This window comes from Eucalyptus grandis, chromosome 11, assembly GCF_016545825.1.
Source record: "Eucalyptus grandis isolate ANBG69807.140 chromosome 11, ASM1654582v1, whole genome shotgun sequence".
Taxonomy (NCBI): domain Eukaryota; kingdom Viridiplantae; phylum Streptophyta; class Magnoliopsida; order Myrtales; family Myrtaceae; genus Eucalyptus; species Eucalyptus grandis.
In genome coordinates, this window is record NC_052622.1 from 40,891,974 (window position 1) to 40,907,735 (window position 15,762).

The 15,762-nt window shown below is 37.8% G+C and overlaps 1 long non-coding RNA gene across 1 annotated transcript; it reads left to right on the forward strand.

The window, feature by feature from the left end:
- The first annotated feature begins 8,990 nt into the window (after window positions 1-8,990).
- On the forward strand, window positions 8,991-10,219 carry LOC104427885. The gene is made up of 3 exons (XR_001982159.2): window positions 8,991-9,241; window positions 9,330-9,452; window positions 9,873-10,219. It is a non-coding gene; the product is annotated as an uncharacterized LOC104427885 (long non-coding RNA).
- The last annotated feature ends 5,543 nt before the right edge of the window (window positions 10,220-15,762 follow it).

A 15,762-nucleotide genomic window follows, 5' to 3' on the forward strand; every position in this document is an offset into this window, starting at 1 on the left:
TATATACAATATAAATTAATTAGTCAAGATGATTATCAAGTGAATTCATAAATATCTTCCTTTCCAAAATTGAATTTAAGTTTGTCATCTCTCTACCATTTAAATATCTTTCCCAAATTCATTTTCATATTCATCACTTTATACACAAATTTAATTCGTTTTTTTTTTCCTTTAAACCACACATGTGTGCAATATTTGCTAGTTTTTAGAAAAAAAGAGTTTACTTCTCCCAATAGTTCGTCAGATATATAACGAAATGAAATTTCAAGGGACTTGAACAAAAGCTTTAAGCAACGCTCAATAATTAAAGTTTATGTATTTATATAATAATAGGCTAATCAACTGCCACTTAGAATTTTTAACGCTTAATGGTTAAAGTTTTTTTTTTTCCTTTTTTTCCCTTTTCTTTTTTATAAACATTTTCCCCTTTTGCGTCAGAATTGCACTGCAGGAGATTCTCCTTGCTTTTGGTTTTCAAGAGGGGTCTTTGCCGGTGCGGTATCTTGGAGTTCCTATTATCTCCTCCCGGCTTGGCAAGGCAGATTGCATCTCCCTTGTGGATCGCATAACTATTGGAGTCCAGTCCTGGACCCAGCGTTTCCGATCTGTCTTCAGCTTATAAGGTTAGCTCTTCATGCAATCCAAGCTTACTGGGCTGGTGTCTTTATCATCCTTGTTGCAGTGTTGGATCGTATTGAGCAGATCTTGAGACAATTTCTCGGGAAGGGCCCTGGCCTAGGAAAAGGTGCTGCCAAGAGGTCCTAAGATGATATTTACCTCCCAAAAGAGGAAGGAGGGCTAGGCATTCGCAGTCTTAAGGATTGTAATGAGAGTGCTAGTATGAACACCTAGAGGAGGTGAATAGATGTTTAAACTAAACCTTGGTAAATATATGCGGAATAAAATAAATTTTGAGTAAAAGAAAGGAGTTAAGGAAGAGAATAAGAATAAAAGGTTTATAGTGGTTTGGCTTAATCCAAGCCTACATCCACTCTCCCACGCTAACAGCCTTCTTGGCTGGATTCCACTATGCAATCAACAAGAGATTACAACTTTGAGTGTAAACACTTAGTAGTAGATCACACTATCTCACTAAGTCACTTTTTTGGTATTTCTCTCACGATCACAAACGTTTAAGCTCACCAAAGACAAGTGTATAAACAAAGATCGCTCAGACTTTGGAATTATAAATTCCACGCTCCGTCTCTTACTTGCTCATCGATCCTTCATCTCCTTAAATACTCATCTACTTCCAAACTAGCCGTTGGACAGTATCTCGAGGATTGTCTTCCAATCTACCCATTAGACAGCCGTATCTAGAAGATTTGGTAGCCGTTAAGTGACAAAGATAGAATCCCAAATTGATTTCGATCGCCCATACAAACAGAATCTTGGTTTCCATAAGTAGAGCTTCTTCGTATAGAAAATTCTTGTCTTCGATATCCAATCGTCAATCAATTAGATTGAGTCAATCATATCAATCTTGATGTGGAATCCAAATCTGATCACTAGCCATTATACATTTAGGGCTTGAGTTACGTTCTGTCGAATCTGGATGTCAAGTCTGAGTGCAATAGACTTTACAATATGAATCTGAGCATATTCTACTTCTTAACATATTTAGCTTTAAGGTCTGAACACAGTCTGAATAAGTTCAGCTTTAGCATAGAGTCTGTCTTCTAGTTCTTCATTCACGTTCAGTCTAGAATTTGTTGGAGTGAGCAGACTTTTGATGTAGAATAGACTTTGACACTAAAGTCTAGCAGTCTTCAGACTTTGACACAGAAGTCTGAAAATCTTCATAATATACTTTGGACATATGTTACGTTCAGTCTTCTGGCCGTCTTTAGACTTTGATAATATCCTTTACATGTTTTATCATCTGCATAGTCTATTACTTAACCATTAAACACGTTAGTAGCCTTTGATTTCTTTTGTCATCTTCAAAACATCATAAGGGATTTCCCTAGCAATCTCCTCATTTTTGATGATGACAAAATAATCTCTAAATATGCAGATTTGTAAACATACTTTTAAAGATATTAATTTAAATCAAATGATATTAAAAGATAGCAAATAGATTGAGCATAACAATATATAGAAAAATAATTGAAGCTCAATATTATGCAATAAATAATATCAACCAATCAACACATACGCATATTCATATCTTCTCCCCCTTTTTGTCATAATCAAAAAGCGATAATAGATATAGTATCACGTAGAGAATGATAAATATATCTTGCACGAAACATAATTTCCAAAAAAATCAGCTTTGATAAGGTAAATTGAATATTAAAAATATGCAATATAGCTCACTTCGATCATATATATCAACAAATATCCAATAAAAATCACGGATGCATTATAAAATTCACTTATCCTTTTTGTCATAATAAAATGATAATATCAATAAGAGATTTGTTAATGACAAAAGGTAATAAAAGATGCACTAACTGGATTTTATAGAACAAATTCTGACACATTTACCTTTCCTTTCATCCATAATAAGATCACGATCATGATTGATTCAAAAAGATTTTTCTATAATTGATCAAGGCTCCCCCTCAATGTTTTGTCTTTTTGAGATGATCATGATTCTTTTCTTTCTCTTGGATTTGCTTTCTCCTCCTATCATCATGACAATATTCGCAATAGCACTAATTATGGCTTGTGCACGTTGAGCAGAATATTCTTCCATTATTTCTTTCATAGCAACAATATCCACAACGATCACTTGCATTTTGAAATTCGAGGCAAAAAATTATTTTCTTCAATCAAGCTCGTCTCGAATTCAACCTGCATCAACTTTAAAAAAAACTTTTTGCACAAATAAGCTGTAATAATATCCACATAATATATAATGCCCTTTCTTCAAATAAATTGAATAGCACATATAAAATTATCAATTATTAAAATTCAGAACTACTCAACCTTTCGTACGACACATAAGGGATTTCCTCAATAAGCAAAAATTTTGCACAAGGAATGGAATTTTTAACCTCCATAAGATAGTATGGAATCTCCATGATTTTCTGATCGAGCTTTCCAAAATTCATATGGAAGATTCTTTTGCGACCTGCAAATTCTTGTATAATGGATAATAATCCTTGCAAAAATGTCACATAATATCTTCCTTTGATTTGCGGATCAAACTTGCTAGATATATTATATCTTCTAAGAATATAGCAAGAATATCCATGAATATGTAATAATATCTTTCGAGATCAAAGAGATTTCCTTGAGCATAAATCTCAGATATATATTATTGATGCATTTTGCAAAAGGAAAATAGATATTTCTATCACGTGCCAAAATTGCAATACCTTATATTTATGACAAAAGATATTCGCAATATAATAAACAATCATCCAAAATCATGATAAATGCACGTAGAAATTTGCAAGGCGGGATGATAAAAAATATTCTCTTACCCATGGTATATGTTGGAAATATACCATGAAAATAAAAATCATCACCAATCTTCATAGGAGATATTTTTCCGATTGCACCAAAATCTGCGTAGATTTGCAATCGGTCTTTCCTTATAGAATTTCCTGCAATCAACTCATTTCCTTTTTGGTATCCATCAATTTGGATCCTTTCATTACGTTAGAGTAAAATATAAAATCTCCATAATCAAACATTCTTTCTTAATTCATCATAACAAAGTATTCAAAGAAAGAATATTATGCACAATGATATTTTGAAAAATAAATTCTCACTTAGTCATAGTACGATAAAAACAAAGAGAATTAAATCCTTGAGTATCTAAGAATATCTTGCATAATAAATTAAATTACGTAAAGCAGATTTTTACTTGGCAAAATATGATAAAATTTGAGAGTATAAAATCAAACTAAATAAATTCATTTGTTTCTAAGCAAAATGATCACACGTATCATATCAAATCTCAATGTACGAATCACAAAAATAAATCACACGATTCTTTTTTCAATAAAACAAATCAAAGAATATGATCATTATAAAATCTCAATCAACCAAGGATATATCGAATATCAAGTATAATGAGAAATTTTAAATTGTGTACTCAAACCAAATTGAGAATAAAAAAAATGTACATTCCTTACCAAACTCTCATTCTTCTCTTCTTTTATTTCCTGCAAAAATAACTCATCTTTTCTTTGGTACCCATTTTTTCTTGGGTCCATGAGAGTTAGTAGAGTATGCTATTTTTACCCAATCTTTCTTAATAGGTCTCTAGACTTTAGGACATTCTTTCTCAAAGTGTTTCAAATCTCCACAATTTGAACACTTGAGGGCATTTCGACCAACCGGTTTTACAAACACTTTTGAAAATGATTTTTATAAAATGCCTTCGAAGGTTTTGTCTAAGTCTCTCTTTTACTTTAGGAAAATCAATTAAAGAAATATTTTCCTTATTTAAATCAAGTCTTGACTTGTTATAGTAAGGTACTTGTATAGAAAGGATATGCTCTAATGTTTTAGAACCATTTGAAAATATTGTCAAAATATTTGAAAATTCTTTCTTCAAAGAATCATTTTCTTTGACAAGTAAATCTCGACTTTCTTTTGTTTGTAGAACATCTTTTTGCAAAATTTCAAAATTTTCATTTTGAGAAAGATCATGTTGCCTAAGCCGAGAATTCTCCTTTTTAAGTTCGGAGATCCTTTTAAGAGAAGATTTGAGATTTGAACAAAGCTCATTTATATACTTAAGAACTTTAGCAGGAATTTCTAAATGACTTACCTTGATTTCCACATCGGATTCTCGAGTCCGTGTCTAAGTCGACTCGACCCCCGAGTCTGCGTTTGAGTCGACTCAGATTTTGAATGTGCCATCAAGCATATATTTCCTTACTCATCATCTTCTTTCATTGTTCTTTTCTGCCCATTCTGCTTGTATTGTCTTCTTCCATCGAATCTCCTTCTTTTTCTACTTAGCTTTTTGAATTTCTTGATCATAAAAGCAAGTTCTTCGTCGTCCATGTCATTTTCTGAGTTTGTTTCATCAAAAACAGCATTAGATATTAAAGCGATGGACTTCTTACCTTTGGGATCTTCATCGTTGAGTTGTTCCACTTCATAGGATTGAAGAGTGCCAATCAATTCATCAACAGAAAGTGGCATAATCCTCTAAGTCTCCCGGATTGAGGTCTTGAAATGGTTCCAATCTTTTGAGAGACCTCGCAAGAATTTGTTGACCTTCATTGGGGAAGAAATTGGCTGACCTTGATATGCTAAACAATTTACAATTTCTGTAAAACAGCTGAACATATCTCCAATTGACTCTCCTTGCTTCATCTTGAATGATTCATATTTACCGAGTAGGAAGTTTACTTTTGTCTCTCTTACACGATCGGTCCCTTCATATGTAACATGAAGTTTATCCCAAACTTCTTTTGCTGTTTCACATGAAGAGATTCCGTTATATTCAGCAGAAGACAAAGCACGATATAAAAAATAAATGGCTTTTGTATCAAGCGCTTCTCTTTTGGACATCTACGTCCGAGACATAGGAGCGGGGGGTTTGCTTTCTTTGTCTTTGCCATTCTTATTTGATGTAGATGCAGCAGTGGGATTGATTCCTTTTTCCACAACATCCCATTGCAAGGGATCTCTAGATCTTAGGAATGCTTTCATTTTGTTCTTCCACACATTGCACTCCTTTCCATCAAAATATGGTGGCCTAGTGTTGCTTTACCCTTCCATAAGTCCTGGTGCCAAGATACTAGCCATAGAAGATCTTTAGCTCAAAAGCAAAAACACTTTTATAAACCGAGCACTTGGCTCTGATACCAATTGAGAGTGCTAGTATGAACACCTAGATGGGGTGAATAGGTGTTTAAACTAAACCTTGGCAAATATATGCGGAATAAAATAAATTTCGAGTAAAAGAAAGGAGTTAAGGAAGAGAATAAGAACACAAGGTTTATAGTGGTTCGGCTTAATCTAAGCCTACGTCCATTCTCCCACACTAACAACCTTCTTGGCTGGATTCCACTATGCAATCAACAAGAGATTACAACTTTGAGTGCAAACACTTAGTAGTAGATCACACTATCTCACTAAGTCACTCTTTTGGTATTTCTCTCACGATCACAAACGTTTAAGCTCACCAAAGACAAGTGTATAAACAAAGATCGCTCAAACTTTGGAATTATAAATTCTACGCTCCGTCTCTTACTTGCTCATCGGTCCTTCATCTCCTTAAATACTCCTCCACTTCCAAACTAGCCGTTGGACAGTATCTCGAGGATCGTCTTCCAATCTACCCATTGGACAGCTCTGTATCTAGAAAATTTGTTAGCCGTTAAGTGACAAAGGTAGAATCCCAAATTGATTCCGATCGCCCATACAAACAGAATATTGGTTTCCATAAGTAGAGCTTCTTCGTATAGAAAGTTCTTGTCTTCAATATCCAATCGTCAATCAATTAGATTGAGTCAATCAAATCAATCTTGATGTGGAATCCAAACCAGATCACTAGCCATTATACATTTAGGGCTTGAGTTACGTTCTGTCGAATCTGGATGTCAAGTCTGAGTGCAATAGACTTTACAATATGAGTCTGAGTATATTCTGCTTCTAAACAGATTTAGCTTTAAGGTTTGAACACAGTCTGAATAAGTTCAGCTTCAGCATAGAGTCTATCTTCCGGTTCTTCATTCACGTTTAGTCTGAAATTTGTCGGAGTGAGCAGACTTCGATGTAGAATAGACTTTGACACTAAAGTCGGCAGTCTTGAGACTTTGACACAGTAAGTCGACAATCTTCATAATATACTTTGGACATATGTTACATTCAGTCTTCTGGCTATCTTTAGACTTTGATAATATCATTTACATGTTCTATCATATGCATAGTCTATTACTTAACCATTAAACACGTTAGTAGTCTTTGATTTATTTTGTCATCTTCAAAACATCATAAGGGATTTCCCTAACAGTAACAAGGCAGCTATGCTAAAATATATTTGGATCTTGTTTACGGACAAAGAGTCCTTGTGATGTAGGTGGATCCACTCGATCTTCCTTAAAAGCAAGAGTTTCTGGGTGGTTAAGCAACCCACCTTCTGCTCTTGGGCATGGAAGCAAATCCTCCACCTTAGGACTAATTTTCGGCTTTCTTTTCTTTGGAAGTTAGGAGATGGCTGCTCTGTTTCCTTTTGGTTCAACCACTGGCACCCGAGAGGACCCCTCAACCTGATTTTTTTCTGACTCTTTCATCTACAGCTTTGGCCTTCCCAGGCATGCTACGGTGACTGATCTTTTTTCGCCTATTGGTCAATCCATTCGAGAAGTTTTAGAGTCTTGGGAACATCCCCTTCCCTTTCTTTTGCAGGCTCCTGATCGTTTTACTTGGCAAGGAAGCGCGTCTGGTTTATTCTCGATTACTTCGGTGTGGCACCTCATCAGAAAAAAGAAGCCTCGAGTCAATTGGGCTACATTGATCTGGAACAATGCTATAGCTCTAAGATATCAATTCAATCTTTAGCTTATAACCAAGAACCGTCTTCCTACTTAGGCCTTACTCTTATCTCATGGCAAGATTGGGGATGCGATGTGCGCCTTTTGCAAAGTAACGCCGGATTCTATTGATTATCTATTTTTTTATTGTAGCATTATGATTAGTTTTGCATTCCTTTGGGCCGCCAGATGCAACCTCCCTTGGCAGAATAGGACTTGGGCTGACAACCTTTGCTAGGCTATAAAGTTCCTGTCCGGTGAGGACTTCAATCACTCCATTGCCTAATTCTCTTTTGGGGCTCTTTGCCACCTTATTTGGAAATATAGGAATGAGGTTCTCTTTAGAAATTATACCTTCATGCTTTCGGACGTGAAGAACCACCTTATTGAAGTGGTTAAGGATAAGGCTTTGACTTTCATGAATGTTGAAGACAACCTAAGAAACAAAAGACTTCAACGTAGTTGGGGGATTGAGCCCTGCATCTTCACTTCTACTCCAGTGCATTCGTAGTATTTCCTGTTTGGAATGGAGGTGCAGGTGGGTCCGCTGTTGTGCTTTGCCTAGCTGATGTGCTTAGGTGATGGCCTTGTTTCCTGCCGATTGTCTCGTCCTTTACGGTTGGGCGGTGATGTGGCCATAGTTGTGTGGTCTTCGCTGTGTTTTTGTGCCTTGTTGGCTTCCCTTTTCTTATTTCAGTACCATTCCACTCATTATGTCCTTGTTCATTATGAGTGTATGTTTTGGTGCCGCTTTGTTGAAAATATTGGTTAAAGCTCAATATAATTACCTTTCACCCAAAAAAAGAAAAAAAAGCATTTTCCCCTTTTGCCCAGTAATTTTGTGGTCCACAAATCTAGGCCAAGATTGATGACATCTCAGTTGGATCTCCTTATCCACGTTGGGACCCCAAATCACATGTCCATCCATTGGCAAATCAACGGCTCACGAGCTTCCATGTCAGGCATTTATTTAAGTCTAGAATCATCCAATGACTAATATGACCATGCCACAACTTTTTTAAATGATGCATCAAGAAGATCAATCAATTTTCATGTTGTGCATCTTTGGAATGATTTCTTAGTGTGATCCTCAAGCCGATAATTTAGGCAATCATGTTCTTGATTAGACTTTTCTAATCCACTCCATATTCCAACTCCACCAAATTGAAGCCAGTGGTGCGGACAGACATTTGATGTGAAAATAATCAGTAATGCTAGAAACGGAAAAGCCATTGAGAGTTTGTTTAGAAGCTTTTTCCAACAATTGTATATGCAATTTGATCCGTGCAAATTGGATTACTCCTGATGACACCAACGTTTTGTTTGACATACCAACAATTTTGATGGGGACCGACAAACACATCAAGGTTGATTTGCCGGAATCGACAACTAAAAGAGTTAATTAGGAAACATTTCAAGCATATGGGGATTCAATTGTGAAAACTATGAATATGAGGGCCAAATTGAAGAATCAGTGTACATTCACGGACTGATCGTCCACATTTTCTAATAGATAGGGGGAATGTGGGAGAAAACAAGGAGCCAACGAACTAGAAATTTCTGGAGGACCGGATAGAGAGAGAGAGAGAGAGAGAGAGAGAGAGAGAGAGAGAGAGATGGCTGCTTCTTTTACCATCCACTCATCTTCTTCTCTAGTTCCCACGACCAGAGCTTCGACGATCTTCCATTGAGGCCGCTACCATTACCAGTTCCTCATCTTCCACAGTCCCAACCAAGCCTCCAGAAAGCCCCTCTCTCTCAGGGTCCGAGCTGCCAAGCTTCCCTCTGGGGTACCATCATCTCTCTCTCTCTCTCTCTCTCTCTCTCTCTCTCTCTCTCTCTAGAATTTCATCTCATTTTCGATTGCTGGAAGCGCAGGTGGAAGTGCCGAAAGTAGAGCCCAAGTTCCAGGCTCCATTTCTCGGATTCACAAGAACTGCCAAGGTTTGGAACTCCAGAGCTTGCATGATTGGCCTCATCGGGACATTCATTGTCGAACTGGTCAGCCTCTTTTATTTTAGCATAATTTCTTGCTTCTTTTTGTTCAAGGACGCTCTGGCGTTGTGGTTGTTAAATTTAGTAATGCTAGATACAAGGGAGAGAGCATATTAAATTGATTTATAAAATCCGATTTTGTTAACAGTGCTCTTTAAGACATTTTAAGAATGTTTAATTAGGAACATTTCAATTTTCATGATAGTGGTTATTCAAACTATGAGTTGGCAAGTCTTTCGAGAGCACTCTTGTCAAATAATCCCGCAAATTTAAGTTAATGGAGCCATCCAAACACCCGGCAAGATTTCGTGGTATTACTTTGGGTGTCAATTAATATTAGGTCTTAATCTCTATGGCATTATTCTAGTAAAACCTGGCATCAATTTTTGCACACCTTGATGAGGGTTATGTCTTGATTTTGGTCAGATAATAAACAAAGGGATTCTTCAGGTGATTGGAGTGGAGGTGGGCAAGGGCCTTGATCTTCCTCTCTAGAAATTTCAGCTCCCCTCGTCGTATTTGAAATCTCCCTCTCTAGATTTTCTTGTTGAATAGCTTGCACAATCGATTCCAAAGGTTTTTTAATTTGCTTGCAAATGACACTATTACCTTCCTCTTTTGACCATCGATAAGATAATACAGCAACAACTTAAAAAGAGTATGAATTTGATCCTTCTGAATGAATAGCTAATTTGTATGTCTTCGAAACAGAGGTTGGTGCGGATGTTTTAGAATTGATTTTTACTAATCACTGCCAGGTTTCACTTGCTGAACACCCGATCATATTGACATCACAACAAAGAAGCATCAGACTTCACACCTAGAGTAAACCGAAATTGACATTCCTTGCCTATAGCAAACAAGGGCTTAAAAAGCTGCAAGTTGTATGCACAAATTGCACATAAGCAGTAGAACTAAAAGGGACTAAAAGGGACTAAATATGGAACATGACAATGCTTCATGGACACAAGGCAGCTAAGCCCCCTGGTGTTCACAATCAGCTTCTGTAGCAAGATTTTAACTGTTTCAATTAGTTTCCAAACCCAATGCAGTATGACAAACTTAGTCATACTACTTCACTCTATTTGAAAATGTTACACGGGATCAATAAGTCGAAAATCACTGTTCCTAGGCTAAGATGCCTCATGATACGCTGTTACATTAACAAGGAGCTCAAACTTCTATCGAGTAACAAGAGCACAGCTTACTGAACCCTGCAGATTCGAGAATCTACAATTGGCAGTTGGGAAGAGGACTCGGAACAATCAAGCTCCTCAAATAGACTCTGCCCAGCTCTTCAGTCTCTCTCCCTCGCCCTTTCTATTTCCTGAATGCAGAGGCTCTCTGCATGCACACCTACATTAAGGCATGTAGCTTGTCAATGGACAAAGCCTATTTAGAACTGTATGCCAGCATATCCACAAAAGATCCTATTGCATGTGTGACAAGCAGGATACAAAGTATCTCAACAGGAATGACAGATATGTTCTAACAAACCATGAGACAAATGAAAAGCTGGACTGCTGTAGCAAGAGAAACATGTGGACCTTCTCGTTTTCCTCCATGAAAATATGATCAGATATTTTTGTTGGAAACTATCCTCGTAATTCTGGCAAATAATTTTATAATAACCATCTAGGCAAACTAGAGACATTATCTGACATGACTAAAATACATAATACTTGGAAAGCTAGTTGTTTCGGCCACACCATATACCATATATATAAAATAGCAACCCCTTACAGAGGCATTACCTAATAATCCTGACCACTTTCTTTTCTTGCTCATTCAGATATACTTACCCTAATGATCCACTGATCCTAAGAGGGAAAACCAAGGACTTTCTCTTGATACAACTACCGGAGGAGGTCGTCATCATCGTAGCCTGACCGAAAAAATCATGTATAACAATGGGAGCCGCCCATAAAAAATGATGTGGCTCACAAAAATGAGCTATAAATTGATGGTCAGCCTAGCATGGCCAGGAAACGTGGAGGCTTCTTCAAGTAAACTATAGAGGTCTGACAAGTCTTGTGAAGTCCCATGAGTTTTAGATTCCTAAAAGTGAACAAACGGTTGATACCTCTGGAGTTTTTCTATTTTATTAATAACTCACTTCAGGTAACCTGGATTGTTGCAAAAAGATCCATTTCCCATTACTAAGTCAGAATTGGCGAGTAGTTCTTTTAAGCGAGAAAATATTAGGTGTTAAATTACATGTCGAATTTAAGGACTATTAATTTGGCTTTATCCAATTTATTTGGTATGATGGTAATTTCATAAATATCTAAGTTATACCAAGACTCACAACTTCATAGCTGAAACTCCATGGAAGCAAGCTTCACTATGAAGCCAGAGATGCTGGTCCTTGCACAATGCGCTTGCCAATCCCAGTGTCTCGAGAACATGATGTCCTAGAGTTCCCACCACATGGGGGTCTGTGGATGGTGTCATGATTATGTAGTCCCAAAATCACATAACTTTCCATTATATTTTGAATCTCCCAAAATGTTACCAACTTTGACATCCCTTTAGTTAAAAATAATAAAGCGAAAGAGAAAATTTTACATTTCGATGTATGTAATAAAGAGTACATCAACTTATCTATAGGTTTTATGATATGACTATCTATATAACGTATCAATCAAAATATACACATAATCAAAAAGAGACATAGATGTAATCTTGATAGGTACAAAGAATCAACAAAATTTATCAAAGTATCTCTAACATTGAAAATTACTCTAGAGAAATCCCTAATTATCTCTAAACTCAATATAACTAAGTTAGCTTGACCTTGAAATCAAGTGAAACAATGTCCAATGTCCAATTGAGACTTGGCAGATGAAGTTGTGTTTGGTGGCTGTTCATGGCAAAACTTTCAAATCTAGTTGGTCTTTGGGTAGCAAGTCTAGTGGTGGTGTTGGCTTTTTGAAACAACAAGCAAAAGTTTGAGAGTCTGAGGGGAAACAGCAAGTAATTGATGCAATTGACTTCATACACAGTAAGTAAGCAGCATAGCATAGACGGTTGGCATGGGAAAATAGTTACTGAGCGACGTAGCCCTTGCAGCTTGTCACGCCCCAAACCTCGAGCGCATGCCCATCCCTCTGTAGTTGATAAAATTTGCGACTTCCCAGGACGAGTCGCCGACCCTTTCATTTTATTGCACATGTGGAAGCGAATAATAAATCACCTGCAAAAGACTGATTCTCAAAATGAAACTGTCCTAACTGACCTACTCCTTAGGTCACCTCAGCTCGACTCCAGGTTCTCTGCTCTACGGTCATGAAAGAAATTGAGCCCACGATGGGATGAGATATAAATCTCAGCGAGTTCACGCTCTAAACCCCAATTAGGAGGATAATACACCTAGAAGCATCCTAACCACACAATCATACAACCATAGAGACTTACCTCGTCTCAGATCCACCCTGCAAGTCAGTACAATTCATACCATAGACAGCATGAAAGCATAAGCAACAACCAAGCTTAATTAACTGGAACACCATACTCAAATTTCAAACAAGCACCATGGTCCTAATTATAAGGCCAAATCATTATGACGCGTCCCATAACGTGCCACACAATTTTGTCCAATAATCCGACACATTCAGCTCAATTAATCATGCGTTCCTAGTTTCGATCTCGGCATATAGCATGGCCTACTCTCTGTTCGGTGGTCTTCTGGCATTGCCAGGCGTTGTCTCACCCCAGTAAAACAAATTGTCAAGCCTCATCTTCCTATCAAGCTCCTTCACTCCTTTGGAAAAAAATATGGCAGATCAAGCTCACACCAAAAGTAAGAATTTTTCTATGGACTATCTATCACAATGCAATGCCAACTAAAGATAATCTATTTCGTCGACATATCAGTACTGATCCGACTTGTATACTATGCCATCAAAACCTACCCGAGACAATCGAACATCTCTTCCTCCTCTGCCCATGGACTCATGGAATATGGACACGCCATAATATTCGGATACACATTGACGCAACAGATATACATCGCATGGAAGAATGGATAGCAGGTCGTATTATTCAGAGCAAAAACTCACCTGATTGGGAAACTATCGCTGCAGTCTTCTGGCAGATTTGGAAAGCTCGAAACAGGTTCGTTTTTAGTAGACATCGTCTAGATTCGACCCTTGTCGTTGAAGCTGCTCTTGCTCAAGTCAGAACAACTCAAAATCTTCTCCATCTCTCGAATGGACCTCGCTACAACCCCTCTGATCAAAGTAATTTTTGGCAATCCTTGATCCAGGCACATTGAAGATCAACATTGACGGAGCTTATAATACAGACAATAAAGAAGGATCTATGGCGTTCATATGCCGAGATCACACAAGGAAAATGCGATAAGGTTTTACCAGAACGGTACCTGCGTCTTCTACCTTGCAAACTGAAACTCAAGCTCGGTGCAACCCTTCAACACCTATTGCAGCAAGGTAACAATGAAATGCATCTTGATTGATTCAAATTGTCTTCTTTTGGTTGATTCCATCAACAACAAACTCGATCCGCCATGGGAGATTCGCACTTGATAACGTAAGCCGCCGCTCTCTTTTGCCACTTCTCTCATCTCGTATTAGGTTTTGCAAAGATAGACAAATTTTGCAGGCGGCGGGCCGTCGGGGCCCATAGCAAGGGCTATCTTTTACCTAAGTGGGTTGACTTCCCCCCCTCCCCTTCGGATCTTCTTGTATCCCGAGATCTGTAGCTGCTCGTGTATGTCTGCAGTTTCCATCTAATATTATATCTTTACGTCAAAAAAAAAAAAACTATAATCTCTAACCACCTAATTGACTAATCTAACTAACCTAATTTAACTAAACAAACTAATAATTAATCTAATCACCCCTTAAACATCATTAGTCTACTAAGTAAAGTTTAGTGCATAAACTCACTAGGTTTAGCACGAAACCGGTTCACCACAATGGCGGCACGATGGCGGCCGAAACCCAAACTTTCGGCGATTCAACGGACACTTGTGTTGGAGAAATCTTCTTGAAGTGTTTTGAAGCGACAAAAACGTTTCCATCGGTCTAGTTTGAAGGTTTGCGGACTCGATATTTAAAGTCGAAGACCTCAGGACAAACAGGACTTCAAGACTCAAAGTCTATCCTCATTGATAGTCTCTAATCCGTTGAAGAAAGGTTATCCAGGCTGGATGTTTCGTTAAGGATTCAACCTTATCAAGCGGAGAAGATCTCGTGGCTGGAAAAGATGTAGCGGAATCCTTTGATTGATCGAGATTGATTCGATGATTGAAGATTCGATGATTGCCTAAATATTCTTGGAAGGTTCTACTTATGGAAACCGAGATCCTGATTGTATGGGCGAATAGGATTGATGGGCTATCGACACGTTCCTTTTATAGCTCGAACGATCTTCCTAATTGATTCCGTCCAACGGGTAGGTGGAGGAATTCCTTTGGTAAGTGCCAACGGGTATGATGGCATAAAGGAGTATATAAGGAAGACGTTCTTAGTTGTTCGAGGTGTGCGCGATAGAAGAATTCCAAAGTCCTCGAAAGCTCCTTGTTGTTTAGACAATCACTTTGAGCGAATACTTGTATACAAAAGAGAGTCTATATTTGTGAGAAACCTTGAGGAGGTGTGGTAGAACATCTACACTTTGTGGAATCAAGGCAAAGCTGTGCTGTAACTTCTCTTTTGATCATAGTGAAATCCAGCCGGTGGGTTTCGGTCGGTGCGGAAGAGTGGACGTAGGCTTGAAATAAGCCGAACAACTATAAATCATGTGTTCAATTTTCTCTTCCTTACTCTCTTTACCTTGATCATATTTCATTTTGTTAATCAAGAGAGAATTTCCTTTCTATCGTTTGCCCGATAATCGCTTAGTATCTCGATAAATTGTTTGTGCACCTATTCACCCCCTCTAGGTGCTTATACTAGCTATCTCAATTGGTATCGAGCTCGTGTGCTCACTTTGTTTGAAGTGTTTTACTTGAGTAAAAGATCCATGGCTAGTATGTTGGCTCCGGGCTGGTAGAAGGGCAAAGCAACACCCGGACCGCCTTACTTTGATGGAAAGGACTACAACATATGGAAAAACAAGATGAAGGCGTTCTTAAGATCAAAGGATCCTCGGAATGGGACGTTGTAGAAAGAGGAATCGTTCCCAAAGCTGCTCTGTCTCGAAAGAGGAAAAGACTGTTGAGTCTAGCGAAATGACTCGGGGAAGAGATAATCAAGAGACAAGCTCTTGATGCAAAAAGCAATTTATTCTTTATATTGTGCTTTATCACCTACTTAATATAACAGAATATCTTCTTGTGATACAGCCAAAG